This window comes from Dromaius novaehollandiae, chromosome W, assembly GCF_036370855.1.
Source record: "Dromaius novaehollandiae isolate bDroNov1 chromosome W, bDroNov1.hap1, whole genome shotgun sequence".
NCBI classification, from domain to species: domain Eukaryota; kingdom Metazoa; phylum Chordata; class Aves; order Casuariiformes; family Dromaiidae; genus Dromaius; species Dromaius novaehollandiae.
The window spans coordinates 64,644,574-64,653,199 of NC_088130.1; the positions used below are offsets into that span (position 1 = coordinate 64,644,574).

General features: G+C 48.4%; 1 long non-coding RNA gene across 1 annotated transcript; it reads left to right on the top strand.

Annotated features, from left to right (window-relative positions):
* Positions 1-4,000: 4,000 nt before the first annotated feature.
* Positions 4,001-8,031, top strand: LOC135324331 (uncharacterized). The gene is made up of 2 exons (XR_010385702.1): positions 4,001-4,254; positions 7,779-8,031. It is a non-coding gene; the product is annotated as an uncharacterized LOC135324331 (long non-coding RNA).
* The last annotated feature ends 595 nt before the right edge of the window (positions 8,032-8,626 follow it).

Consider the following 8,626-nt stretch of genomic DNA (forward strand, 5'->3'; position numbering starts at 1 on the left):
GTACAGAAAAGGAAGCACATCCAGATAGCTTTCCATCTCCGTAGTTCAGTATTAACCATCGTCTTGGATGATCAGTGACTGAAGAGGTGGTTTCCTGAGATGAAAGCTACCAAGCTAATGATCTCAACAAAATCTGAGTTAACAAGGCAGTCTTTTGAAAACAACTGCACTCTGTAAACAACTGCATACCAAAAGCAGTGAAAATACTGCTACAGGAGTGGGCTGCATGCATCTCAAAGGGGAAAAGAGAATAGTATAAGTTAGGGGAACTTTCCAGACCTTCAGTAGCTACAGAAAGCTACTACATATATAAATATTTACATGTATGTATGCATGGCTGTATGTATGAATGTATAAAACCTTATATATATGTATATGTATGCATATATACATGTATATATAAGGAAGCTATAGTAGCTACAGGAAGCTTATATCAGGAAGATACAAACCAGGAAGAAAAATGAAATAGAAATTGGAAATATTAAGAGAAATGAAAAGTAGAGGTGCTGTTGGACGGACTCCAAATCCAAGTTAAACATCAGCTTTTGTGCTGTCTGCTCATCTTCCCGCTGCTGATTTTTCCCAGCACATGCTTGACTTTGGACTTGAGCCTTCTGCCAGCGACACCAGCAGCCATGGCTCACTGAGGGAAGGACCATGGCTCCTGTGGTAGACGTGAAGTCATGGTTGTCTGTGGCACTGTAGGAATAATCAACACCAAGAGTCATTTGAGCAGTGGTATTTGTCCTCTTCTTCCTCTGCTGTGCACTTGACTTTAAAGAGATTAGAAGAGACTCCCATCTGGTGCAAATGCAAGTACTGGATTTGCATGCGTGGAGGACCCAGTTGTGACGTCCTTTACATGGATAGCAGTCAAAAGCAACTCCACCACAGCGAGCTGGGTAACGTGATGGAAAAGAGCTAAGAACCACCCTTCTGCCTCCTGTTCTTTCATTGTGTCAAGGTAATGCGTAAGTATATTCAGTATCACACTTGCTATGTCATCTGGCCTGTGGGTGCAGAAGCAGCATCACCGATCAGCTCCTGACGCATTTGTATCTCAGCGTCTCATTTTTTGTGTTGCAGGGAAAAATGAAATGTATCATAATGTGCATAAACTCCTGCTAATGGGATGCACTTCTCCAATTTACACTCAGACCTTGGAAGAGTAAATATTTTCCTGCTCCACATTTAGAATTTTCTATGATTTGCTCAGCTGTGTAAATTGCTGGTTTCTCAATGCAAAAAGTTGTGCAAGCTAGTTTTAATGTCAGATTTCTGTAACAGCGCTATTTAGAACACAGTTTCAGGATACAGGACTCCTGGAGCTTGAACACGTCCTCATTCACAGCAACTTTACAGTAGCATAACTCTGTCATTCCACACAAATTGGTCTCCCTTTCCAAGGTAAGAAAAAACAAGTGCTGCTGATCCCAGGTGTGTGTTGATTGCTAACACTTTTTAACTCTTCTTTGCCTCAGTTTCCTCAACTATAAAATTGGATTAAAATGCCAAGTTCCCCTGGATATGGTAAGGTGACTGTATGAGTACTTCTCAGTATTAATAGAGAAAATAGTTTCCAGGGCAAAAGTACTTTTCAGTGGCAGCAATGTAACGGGGCTGCTCTTGTGCCACCTTGAACCTTTTTGCTGGCATATAGGGTTTGACTGCAGGGAAAGAAAAGAAAAAATGAAAACAAAAGAGGAGTTGCTAATCACCTTTTATGTCCCTCCTCTGAGCTGGCATTTCCATGCCTGCAGCAATTGGTTTAACTTAGGGGGTTGCAAAAGAACCTGTGCATGACATGGAGAGCAGCCACGATACCTCCTAGAGCAGGAACTGCTTTTGAGTCTGGCCTTGGCAGCGGCAAACACTGGGCACCATTTATTCTGACAGCTTTAGGGCTGAAGTCTGCTTCTACCGAAATCAGTGGCAAAAATCCCTTTTGCTTCAGTAACATCTAGAAATTACCTAGAATCCACAGAAGGAAACAGAAGGGAAAATTTCTACACCGCACAATGAGATTCAGTGTAGGGGCTGACTCTGAGCTGCCTGGGGTCTCAAAAGCCATATGAGCACCTTGCTTCCAGACCTAATGTGGTCACTGAACAGATCTCGGGGAGCTGCACACAGGATTTTGTTACACCCTGCAGATGCACCCATTGCTAAACAGTGCAGGAACATGGAGAGTGGGTTAACTCTCTCATGGGATGCAGGAGCAAAAACCCATTTGCCTAACTTTAGGAAGACGTGCCGATAAGAGCACACATGCATGCACACGCCGATACGAAGACAGAGAATGAGAAGTGTGTTTTCTCGCTGTTCACAAAGCTGGCTGCAGCACTGGGTGTCTGGAGGATGTGGCCAGGCAGGAGAATAAAGAACAGATGTGTTTGTTCTTTTTTAATGCAGCCCCATTAGGTGCGAACAGAACCAAATCCCCCATCTTGTCTAGCTGAAACCACCTCATCTGGCTTCAAGTACTTGGGAGAGGGCGCACCGCCGCAAAGGAGTCAGCGGCAAAAGAGCATTTTGCTCCTCTGAAAAATGAGAGACGAGTGCCTAGCTCTGCGGAGTGGCCGGGCGACTGCAAGGAGACAGAGGACTGAAGTCGGAAGAGGTGGTAGATAAATAAGGTGCTCCCCATGGAATCCATTACAAGCTGATTAGGAAAGCCATTTGAGTTATCAATATCCAGATAAAGCACACACTGCGAGGGGGAACTGAACCATGAAGGTGGCCTGCTGCTGCTTCCACTCCAGAGCTAGCAGGACCCAGGGCCGACAGCTCGCTGCAAACATCACTTCAGCCCTGCAGGGATGAAGGTCTCCGTGGATGTGAGGTCCCAGGACCTCCGACCAAAAGGGAAAGGGAGCTGCAGGGCAGGAAAAGTGCGTTGGGCTGGCAAAGGAGCTGCTTTTGGCAGGACGCAGATCCAGCTTCCCTGGCTCCTCGCCACCAGGCTGAAGTACTGCAGTGTGAAAGGCCAAAGCCTGTTGTCTTCCCTCAAAAGTCAGGAACAGAGCTAATTGAAAGGCTCTTCGTCTGACTTTAAAAAAAAAGAAAGAAAAAAGAAAGCACTGCTTGGTACTTTTGTCTGATTAAAAGACACTGACCTGTCTGGAGCGGTTGATTTAAGGACACGGGAAGCAAAATTGAAGCAGGATTACTTTATTTCAACTATTTTTAAGCAGCAATGTGGTGGCCGTCCCCAGAAATAGGACCACTTAGCAGTACCTGCCTCCCCTGTCCCTGCGTGTTTTGGGGGAAATCGGGATTTAGCAATGAAGTCCCAAATACAAGAGAAGCTCAGCATAAACTCGGCAGGAGTTCAGGGAACAAATCTCCAGTGGGGAGCTCGGGGGAGGCAGCTACCCCCTTGCATGAGGAGCTGCTGCTGTTGGGACTGGGATGCAACGGGATGATCCTGAAGCATCCTGAAGGGCAGAGCGCGGGGCCAGGGGGCTGCGAGCCAGCTCTGCAATGGTCAAGGTTTCTGCTAGCGGTCTCCCAATGGCCAAAGTTTCTGCTAGGAGGTCTCCGTGGTCTAAGCTCCCCTTGAGCCATGCGAGGGAGAGATCCCACCTCACCACAAATGACTGATCCTCCTTGGCGGTGCAGTCTGTACTAGGGGGTTGCTTTAGTTTACACCTGCAGCAGCTTTATCCTCAGACCGCCGCGCCGGAGACATTAACCCCCTCGATCACAGGCTGCTCTGAAAAATACCCGCCCGAACGGCTGGCGCATTCGTCCGCACATAGGAAACATGCTGCAGTGGTTCATGGCTAGTAAATATGTGACGGGGCGGGGGGGGGGGGGGGGGGGAAGCGAGATTATGCTTTATTATCAATTGACTTGTGTCGCCAATGGGCTCTCTGTCATAATTGACTAATGCCACCCAGAGTGATATGTACTTCTGCTGATAGCTGCATTACGAGTTAACGCTGCAGCACAGTATATGTTTTCATTCAATCTCTATAGGAGAAACTCGTATATGGCAGCTGGCAATGCCCCGAGGGGGGAAATCAGCCGTCTTGGGACCGAGTGGAAGGCACTCGACTACAAACGAGGAAAGAACGGGGAAAAGTCGAGGCAAAATTAGCCAGACAAGATGCAGCATGTCGCAGCCTCTCCTGCCCGACACGCTGAACTTTCGGAAGCAGCCGAGGAGCTGGAGCCGCCCCGCAGCTGCAGGGACGTTGCTGTTGGGGCTTCGTGTTTATTTATTTTCCAAAGGAAGAGGAGGAGGAGGAGGTAAGGCCAGTAAAACGGTAACAATTTGTTAAACGAAAAAATGCTGCAGAGGGTGACGCATAGGACGGGAGATAAAGGGCCGGCGGTTGGCAATGCAGCAGCACCAGGTCCTGGGAGAGACGGAGAAACTTCTGCGCGGCTGGGGGAGGGCGGAGGGGGAGCGCAGGCGAGAGCCAAAAACGGCTCCGAACAAAACCCGCTGATTACAACCTGTGCGTCTGAGGAGGAAGAATTAACCTTCCTGCTCCCTCGTAGCAGAGGAAAAAGAAATATTCCGTAGCAGCGGCCGTTTTACGTAGCTTTGCTGAGAGCTTTCCCTGGGGGGATCCCCATAAGCAGTGTCCTCCCGCCGTGCCCCTGCCATCCCAGAGACCTCTGCACCTCGTCCTGCCATCACGGCCTTGATAAAGTCAAAACAAAAACAGGCAAAGGGGGCTACATCCCAATTCTGGCATGAGACATAATCCCTGGGCACGCTGCTGACTTGACTCATGCCTCACTTTCCCTCTGTGCAAGATGGGGACACTTTGCAAGGCTGTTTAGATACTATGAGAAATCTGCAGAGCCTTGAATGGAAACTCCTGCAGAAAGGGTGGCATGGGCAGGGGGAGAAAACCGAGCTCAGATGTTTGATATCTGCCTGTTGGCAGGCGCTGGGTTGCCTGCACCAACACCGCTCTCTGTGCTTCTCTTCCCCTCGCTCCCTGGCCAGAACCACCAGGCCAAGTGGTGGGACAGGACCTCCTCGCGCGTCCCCGCTGTCGTGTGAGCTCCACCTCGCGAGCAGGCGACCCCACCGCGGGGGCCCTGCTCCGCACCCGGGTGACTCCGGACAAGCAGGGCATCGTTCCCGGGTGTCTGCTGCCCCAGCCCGGGCGCAGAGCCCTTTCTCCATCTAGATCCGGGCCTGGCAGTGCAGCTTGAAACCTCAGCATGAAAACTTCCAGAAAGATTTCCTGACATCATCCAAAACTAGGAGCGCGGCGGCCCCAGCAACGATTCCCTCTCCCCCGTCCACAGCCCCCTGCAAACACGCGCGCACGCTTATCTCTGCCGTTGCACGCGCGGGGCCAACGCCAGCTTTAACGAAAAAAAAGCAGGACGGCTCCGCAGCAGATGGAGGACCCACACCAAACTGCGCCGGTCAAATGATTCCCCCCCACCTTTTCCTCTCCCGTTCCTCCCCAATAAGTGAGCAACAAAGAGGGGGGAGAGGGAGGGGAGAAATGGCCCATTTTCCAGCTTGTGAGATGATTAGTGCTGAAAAAGGATTTGCTGCACCAAACTGTGCCTGGAGGTTGTGCAAGCGCCAGCTGCCATCTAGCGGAAGGCCGGCCTGACTTGTCACCAGCAGACACTGCCTCATTTACCGCCGCAGCGGGAGGCGAGGAAAGTGTATTCTCCTAAATGTGTTAACTTAGCAGTGTTATACACTAGAAACAAATTAATATATAATTCTTCTGTGTCTTAAGGTCATTACTGCCGAGGCATAAATTAATAGAGCTATTCCAGTTAATTCATTTTGGCGTTTGCTTCCGCATGTCTGAGCGCATATGTGATTGGGGCCTTCGCCTCGTTCCTGCTGGTGGAAATGATGAAGTCCTGAAAGAAGCTTTACCGTATTAATGTCATTTTTAACCTAAAAGTCAGGGCGACGTGGGCGCCGCCGCTTTTCCCCGCTTGCACTTCTGCGAGGCAGGTTGGAAGCGCAGAGTTACTTTCCGAACAAACCCAAGATGAAGCCGAAGGACACAGTATTTTTCCTCACAGATGTGTGTGTCCTATGTATAAGCAGGGCATTAGAGCGCTCTTCTGAGAATAGCAAAGGAGGCTGCAACGCACATTATCCGATCACGGATGCATTAAGCTGTCCTACAGAAATATAGATGTTTTCCTTTCAGATCAGAGGGAGAACAGACATAATCAGTGGAGAATGAGACAGCAGCTTTAGCATCCTTTCCCAGGGCTTTCAGCTCCTCGGTTGTCTTTGCGGGGACGCATCCTGCGGCGTGCCACGCACCTCAGTGACGTGCACAGCCACAGCTGCTTGCTGGGCCCCCGGCAAGAGAGGAGGGAGCTCAGCTCCGCGCAGGCTTCATCCGGGCACCCCTCTGCCTCCCACCCCATGGTCAGGAATATTTCACTCAAAAATGTTTTGTTTTGTTTTTTTTTGCATGAAAATGTGCCAGAGGAAAGGTTTCTTAGGTTCAGGGTAGCATTTCTTGCCAGACCCATAGGAAAAGAAAATGGCTTTGGCTCACCAATGTGTTAGCAGTAGCTTGAGAGCCAGAGCCCTCTCATGTGCACCGGGCATGCAGCATCGAGCTCCTGTTTTTATCAGTCAGGGAAGAAATTGGAGCCCATCTTCTACAATCTGCGACAGCAGGAGGCTTTGCTGCTTCTTTTTTTTTTTTTATTGACCAAAAAAATTGTGGGACAAGTATCTCATAGCTGTTTGACCTGAACTGTTTACTAGATTCTTGCACTACCTCTTGCCAAGAAAAAAATTCCTGCTTAATGAAAACTTCATTGAGGTGACCACTCAAAAGATGCTTTGACTAGCCAAAACGCTCCTTGGGCCAAGAGAAGAGACAAAGACTGTGTAGAAAAGTTTCAGGCTATTTTTTTAATGGCTTCTTAAAGCAAAGGACTGCCAATGAGCATTAGCCCTCAGTGCATTTCTGCATTTCCTTTGGTGTCCCGTGGCGGGGGACACTTGTGTTATTAAAGATGCAGAGGTCTTCTGCAGCAGCATAGTTGGTGCTAGACCAACATGAGCTTTACTGTTGTTTGTACTGCCATGTTCATAGAGATCTGAATTATTTGGGGAGAGCTGAACCATATGGGCAGTAGCCAACCAAATGAAGGTGTCCTGGGGGTGGCAAATGCTGAAATGTTGGGGAGAGGTGAAGAAAAAGGCTAGGAGGATGGAACTTTCCTTCCCAGCCAACTCCTATTAGCTGCTCCATCTCGTTGCCATTTTGACAACCCCTCCCCAACCCCTCAGTCCAACAGCTCTTCTCCTGATGAGGGTACATACGTTGCTGTCTGGGCTAGCCGAGACCCTCAGCTGGTATAAAACAGAGCATCTCTATGGAGCTCAGTGTTTTTGTGCTGATTTACATCCCCGGAGGATGTGCCCATGTGCTTCTGGAGGTGCATTTGGGGTGAATCGCTGGGCTCCATTCCTTCAAAGCAATTTCTGAAAGAAGCAGCAAAGAAAATGTATTTGTAATGCCGTTATGTGGAGGATCCTGTGCTGTTCTCGGTCGCACTGCAGTGAAGTGCTGAATTCTGCACAGTGACGCTGGAGTGGGTCTGCTGAAATCAAGGAAGAAAAGCACGCAGCTTTCTACAGCTACACACATGCACATATGCCTTATGCTTGCATGTGTGTGTAGCCATGCAAGTGCAAACATATACATGTGTGCATGTGTGTGGTTTATTTTCCTTTTGCTTTAGTGTGTGGGAGGACCTCAGTTGCCTTTTTTTTTTTTTTTTAACTTTTTACTCTTCTCCCACAGACTGAACACCAGTAAATTCCTGGGGCAACCTGAGATCAAACTGCTGCTTGTTAAGGGAAAGCAGAAGACGAGTCAGACTGCCTAGCATACCTCCTGTGTCCAGGTCCCGATCCATCACCCATCCGGCTCCATGGAAATTCCTCTATCGCGGCCTGGGAGCATCGGATGGGTCCCAGTGAGCTCTGGGGCTGCCGGTCTTTGCAAATTTGGGAGAGTCAGCTCCTGCCATATGATTAAAGCCGCTTAAACCAAAGCTTAGATCTTCATTCTTTGGCTGAGATCCCTTAATCTTGCACTCTCCATGGGGCAACTACTATTTGGGATTAAGGCTAGAACCCAAAGGATGCAATGAGAAGTGAAATGAATATGTTAAAATAAAGGACTTTCAGCCAGAGAGAGAAAGAGGGAGAGGATAAAAAGACGGTGCTACATGTCGCCGTGGCACGCTGTCATTTAAAGGACCAGATATCTTTGCTTCCTCTTGCTCACTTGAGGAGAAGACAGAAACACAATCCTGCATCACTCTTTTATTTAATAAAAAATATGTTTTATCCCAGTGGAAGGATGTGTTTCTTCCTGTCAATAAGTGTCAGCAGCTAATCTGAACCTTTCAATAAAACAATGCCATTAAATTATTTAACCTGGGAAGAAACACTGATGGTTGTGAAATAATTTATGGATTTCCGATGTGTCAAACTTTAAAGCATTGAAGGGAGGAAACGTGAGAAATGGGCTAGTGTGCAATTCCCCAGTAGAAAGAAAAGGAGTTTGTGAGATTCCCCCATGAGAAGAAAAAATCAGTGGTGGTAAATAGTCATCTTGGACACAGATCACGCATGAATATAGTG